Below are 6,424 nucleotides of genomic sequence, written 5' to 3'. Positions count from 1 at the left end.
TATATAAATTAATTTTTTTTATTTTTTTTATGAATACTAGCATGCTTTATACAGCTAAATGTTCTCAAAATGTCCTTCATACAATCCATCTATACTGAAATGAAATCTAGTCTTTTTTTTTTCATGTCCTTGTGAGACAATAATGACCTTGTTTACCTATGAGACTTCAGACACTCAGCTGGCTTGAATGTGTGGGCCGGGTTTGGCAGAGTGGGGTGTTTGGGTGGACTCAGGCTATCTCTGATTGTGTCTGAGTGGGCAAGTACACCCCGCCTGGTTGAGGACTCTCATTTAATAGTAGGGGCCACTCTAAAGTAAAGCTGCAAAAGGGCCCCCAAAAAGAGGGGATTGAAAGAAAAAGGGGGGAAAAACAGTCTGACAGTAGCAGACTCGCAGGAAGACGGCGGCTGTCCTTTTATAATTGGCCACAGAGCTTTCATTGTTGTTCTCAGGAGAGCAGTGCCCATTGAGCGAGATATGTGGCAAGGACTATCTGTCTTATTCAAGACATTTTAGAGAGCCTTCTTATATGAGTTTTTCATGTTTGTTGTAGATGTAATCAGACAGTTTGCAGTAGTGGTAATGTAACTCTTACACAAGATTGCAGGGGGAAAAAAACAATTTAACTTGTGAATATTTATGGCATGTGGATCATATGTAAAGTATATGACTACAGTATTGTCTAAACAAGTTAGGGATATTCCTGCAGAACTGCTTTGAGAAGATGATGTGCATGTACTCAGTGGTCTTGACATCTCAGAATGTCTTGTAGAATTTATTTTGGGTCACCTGGGTGTGTTTTTCTATTTGACCCTGAATAAATTCTACAAAACATTTCTTTGGATCTCTAATTTTCATGGCTTAGCCTGTAAATTACCACTGAAACATGGAGATGTGTTGACCATGAAGAATGTGGAAGGATGAAAGCATCACAAAGAGCATTGAATTCAGCACAGACAGTTTTAGTAAGTGTTTGGTTTAAAAAAAAAAAAGCTTTCAGGTTTTGGTTATATCTCAAATCAAATTAGATGGTGCATTGTATGGCCGCAAAATGGAATTTTAAAAGTGTTTGAGTAACTGCATGCATTTAATATACTTGACTAAAATCAGCAATAAAATACATAAAGGCATTACAATTTTTTTTTTTGCAAAATCAAGGCTCAGTTTTTTTATGAATGATATGATTTCAGTTATGTCAGTTACAGCTTTGATTATTTTTTTATTATGGATGTGCATAAGTTGTTTTGAAACTAATTATTCTTTGATTTCAAGTGGCTTAGAAAATGAATTTATAATAGCATTCTTGAATTATTTTTGAACATATAATTTTGAAAAGGAGAAAAATAAAGAAAATCTCGAGCTCTAGTAAAGGGCTTGCAAATGTGCCACTTTGCAGTGCAGTCAAATGTGTGGCATTGCAAATGACGGTAATTAAGGTCCTGCGTGATTGTGGTGGAGTCTGGGCGCTTTCTCCCTCTGGTGCCTGCGCTGACTTGCTTTTGTTCGTAATTACAGTTTGATTAAGCATGCTGGGCCACAAGAAAGCCTGCATGGCTGGCCAGTGACACAGAGCTTCACACGGAATGTTTGAGCCGTGCACAAGCTCATATACCCAGAGCTTTCTGAATGAACTGCAAGAGGACCTTATAGCTGCTTGTGAAACCCCTTTATGAGGCACATTTTTGGTGCACAATTTTTTATTGTAAAAATAATGTCTCCTATTATCATTTAAAATGAAGAGACATTTATAAATCTTTGTGTATTTCCCTAAAAAGCGCAATCAGTATGGCTCTGTGGTGCTATGAAACATTGCCTTGTTTGTTTGAGCATCCTGATCAGCCCAACACCGCAACAGTGGCGCAACCAATGGTGTGTTTAGCATGGAGTCTGGTGTCAGATGGGGGATAGTGTTCAGAAAACCTGTTTGATTGTCATTATTTTGCTATTTCGATTGCTGCTCCTACTAATGTAGAAATTACACACAGTCATTTATTGAAAGTGCTATATTTGCATGTATATTGAAATGTTTTTGCAAACCGTCCTGCATACGAAAAGAAATGCAAACAGCAGTGAAATTATACCTATTTGCAAGAGGCATTCTGTCTAGCCAGAGCTGTAAATTGAATGAACATGTTGAAGTAGCTGTCAAACATGTATCATTGTGCCGGTGAGCTCCAAGGTAGACTGAATTCAAGATCCTCCTCCCCCTTCCCCCTCTTTCCCTTCAGCGTTCATCTCAAGTGTCTGTTTTGTCTAGTTGTCCCCTCATACCAGGTGCTTGTCCGAAAAAACCCCCAAAACCAAGGCCGGCAAGTAGGTCAAAGGACATGGCTCTTTGAAGAGGATCTGACAAGAGGCTTTGTGTATTAGTTGCTAAACGGTATTTCATTTGCTTAACACTTGAGAAAGTAACCTTTAAAGTGCCCGACAGCACCTTTGTGTAGCAGAGGAAGGAGACTTGCACTGGCTGTAGAGTGCACACTGTGTTCCTCACTTCATTTCCTCACACTCTGCTCTTCCAAATGTGCTCAGTACATTTTTCCCTGCTGCTCATATTCTAATACTGTAGCTGACTGGTCTCTAATAATAATTATATTTGAGGTGAGACTCATTTATTATTTTTGTAATAGTTGTAATTGGTGTTTTGTTTAGAAAGTTGGTAATTCATTACTTTCCATGATTCGTGACAGAAATGAATACAAATTGTCTGAAGGGGTTTCCTGTAGAGTTGTTACTTATTTTAGCAAACACCTTTGTGAATCCTCAGTGTTATTTGTCATGCTGTTAACTTGGGAAGTAATGTAGTTTGCTTAGAATTTGAACAGTTGACTATAATAGTTTTTAAAAAATATTTTTATTTAAAACAAATTGGTAAAGAGGAAAAAACAAATCAGAGTTCATAAGTCTGTGTTTAATGGCTGGTTCCTGCTGTTTTGTACAATTATAAATTGTTACTTTAATTATTGTCTACTGCTGTTCTAGAACAATAAAAAGCAGAATCATCAACTTTGGAAAACAGTTCTAAGCAAAATATCTGTAAGTGTACTGAAGTGACCTACATGTGTGGGAATTTAAAGGGTTACTCCACCCCAAAATTAAAATTTTGTCATTAATCACTTACCCCCATGTCGTTCCAAACCCGTATTCTCCAAAATGACGCTACGGTGATGCGGAGAGACACAGAGGTGACAAATTGTTGAATAATGTTGTTATTTTTGTTTTCTTCGCGTACAAAAAGTATTCTCGTCGCTTCATAATGTTACGGTTGAACCACTGATGGCAGATGGACTATTCTGACGATGCTTTTCATACTTTTCTGGACCTTGACAGTGTAATTTACTTGGCAGTCAATGGGACAGTCACAAACCTCCCGGTTTTCATCCAAAATATCTTAAATTGTGTTCCGGAGACAAATGAAGCTTTTACGGGTTTGGAACGACATGGGGGTAAGTGATTAATGACAAAATTTTCATTTTGGGGTGGAGTATCCCTTCAAGCAGAATATTTATCAAAGCCAAACTCTGTTGTTCATTTGACAAGATTAATTATCGAAACATGCTTGACATTTTTACAATTTCTGTGGCTTATTACCTGCTATTAATTTTTTATTAGAAGGAACTGTCTTTTCACCCCGTCGGTCAACCAATTGCTGCAGGTGCTCTTGGGATCTGATCACCCATCCATTGTCATATCACTCACTGGTTTTCAGCACATTAAATGTTATAATAACCAGTGGACAAGGCTACCCAGTGTAGTAAAGGCTAAATAAAAATGACAGTCACTTGGTAATTAATAAAACAAGCTTTTTTTGTATGTTGACAAGTATCTAAATCATTATGGTAAATTGTTTCTTTCTAACTGTTGGAATAAATGAGTTAATGCATGGAGTACATATACATGTTGCTTTACAAAATGTCATTTATTTTTATGCATTACAAAATATGCCTAGATAGACAGGACTAATATTGTAGTGTGTTGTTTCTGCACCACATTTAAAAATGACTGTTTCCATGCTGCTTTCTCTTCATCCGCCCTATTCTGCCATTGAAAGATTTTTTTGGCTGGAAGACAGTTCTGTCTAAACACTGAAGAAGTCAGCTGATCCACAAAGATCATTTTCACCTCGTTCTGGTTTGGAGAGTGAATCCACATTAGATGTTTATGTTACTAGCCTGCCTCGGTTTATCATATGGATCATCTCTCATTGGTCACAAATGTTTTTTTTTACCCAGAAAGTGCATTTGCATGTATGTGGACACACCAACCTGTAATGTCTTTCCAAGTCACCTTTATGTCTGTAGTTCTCAATGTCTCTGAGCAGATTCTGTCATTAATTATTTCTGCTCTTATTTTCTCTCTATTTTCTTCTTTATTAATCATCATGTGAATTCAGCTAAAGTGATTCTGAAGGGGTTGTACTGGAACAGTGATGGAGTAGTATTATTATTCCATATGCTGAAATGAAAACTGGATTGATATACATCTATGGACACTACAGCCTTCAGAAGTCCTTGAGAGGTTCCACCTGTAACCTTCCAATAACTTTTCCATTCACATTTTTATGTATTATTGTCTGTCTGAGATTAAAACAAGCCAGTAGGCCACACATGTACACTACGAGTCATTGGTGTTTTTCCCTTTCTAATCAGAAACAGCAGACAGATGCCATCAGACATTGTATGAATCTGCTGTTGAATGTGTGTGGCGACACGGATCAGTAGTCCATGTCTGAATATCAGAGTGTTTGCGCAAAACCATCAAGAAACCTCTTCTGAAAGGTTACTTCAAAAATGAAAAATTTCATTTTTTCATTTTATTAATTTAATGTTTGCACAAGCACAATTTAAGATTGATTGCATTCAGAACTCGCAAAACAGCAAAAAACATTTCTTGTAGTTCTGCTCGCATGGTAAATTCTTACTTGTTTACACTTTGGTATCGGTGTTGTCGGCCACACTTGGCTCTACCAAGCTGCACGCAGGGCTCATTCAAGCAGTCGGCCCCACAGTCTGCTGCTCTGAAAGGGCTCCCATGCTCTTTATTCACTGAGGAGCCAGAGGTGTCAGAAATATAGACACGCTTTCACGTGATTGAGACTTTGCCAGTCTTTTCTCCCTCGCTCTTAAGCCTGGCATTCTGTCTGCACATACAGGTATTGAAGGGCTCTGTGAATAGTGTCAAACTTCATAGTTCTCATTTTGCTTCCTGTACATGCAAGGAGAAAAGTGCAGTGTTTTCCTTTGTGATCCCTCTCTGGCCTATTTTTTATTTTTTTTTCTTGAAGCACCATATTTAAGGCACAGTCGCTCGCTTTGTCTATGGGCCATTGTGCATTCGTCTGTTGCGTAGATCACCCTCGTGGTTTTTGTTGTCCTAATGTATGCAGGCAAGACTAAGTCTAGACTACTTTTTTTTCGTCTTTCATTTTTTTCCCCTCTTATTTTGCAGGACAATGGCAAGTTTTTTTTTCAGTATTACCAAAAAATATTTTAAGATCTTATTCGTGCTGAAGGAAGGGTAGATAAGGAACAACTAATTATGTAATATTATATTATTTATTAATAATCATAATATTTTTCTTCATCAGTTCTCAACCAGAATTGTATATGTGTTCATCAGACATTGAAATTAAGTCTCCCATGTCTGTTTAGTAGGGGTGTAACGATACATGTATTCGTACCGAACCGTCATGGTACAGACATCCCTGTTCGGTGCATGAGACCTTACAACGAATACAGGCAATTCACCCTCAATCCAGAAGGTGGCGCCCGCAGTAATGCAATGCTGTTTGATAACCGCGAACAGCGAATGCCATGAGTTGCGCACTTGAAAACAAAGCCCACTAGACAGTGACCATGTGCTGATTCTGAACGTGTCTCTCACTGACAAAGGAGTATACTTTAAAGGGATAGTTCACCCAAAAATTTAAATTCTGTCATTAATTACTCACCCTCATGTCGTTCTAAACCCGTAAGACCTCCGTTCATCTTCGGAACACAAATTAAGATATTTTTGATGAATTCTGAGAGCTCTCTGACCCTCCCATAGACAGCGATTTAATTACCCCGATCAAGGTCCAGAAACCGGTCCAGGAGATCGGTAAACTAATTCATGTGACATCAGGGGTTCAACCGTAATTTTACGAAGCTACGAGAATACTTTTTGTATGCAAAGAAAACAAAAAGAATGACTTTATTAAAAAATTAATCTCCTCCGCATCACCATGGTGCCATTTTGGAGAATATCCACTGAATGTGTGGAAATAGTGTGTGCTATTCTGTGTCAGCTGCGTCACGTGGATACTTTTTCTAAGTTGTTTACTCTTTGATTTGAACGAAAACAACGTATCAGCGGAGGTCTTATGGGTTTAGAACGACATGAGGGTAAGTAATTAATGACAGAATTTTCATTTTTGGGTGAACTA

General features: G+C 38.0%; 1 protein-coding gene across 1 annotated transcript in view; it reads left to right on the top strand.

Moving 5' to 3' along the window:
- The window catches only part of LOC107681229 (NADH dehydrogenase [ubiquinone] iron-sulfur protein 4, mitochondrial), a 13,427-nt gene that overhangs the window by 3,023 nt on the left and 3,980 nt on the right, over positions 1-6,424 (top strand). The window lies entirely within an intron of this gene.

Source organism: Sinocyclocheilus anshuiensis, unplaced genomic scaffold, assembly GCF_001515605.1.
Source record: "Sinocyclocheilus anshuiensis isolate Anshui unplaced genomic scaffold, SAMN03320099.WGS_v1.1 scaffold697, whole genome shotgun sequence".
In the NCBI taxonomy this organism is placed as follows: Eukaryota; Metazoa; Chordata; class Actinopteri; order Cypriniformes; family Cyprinidae; genus Sinocyclocheilus; species Sinocyclocheilus anshuiensis.
Note: the sequence above shows the minus strand (reverse complement) of the source record. Positions and strands in the feature narration are given on the sequence as shown.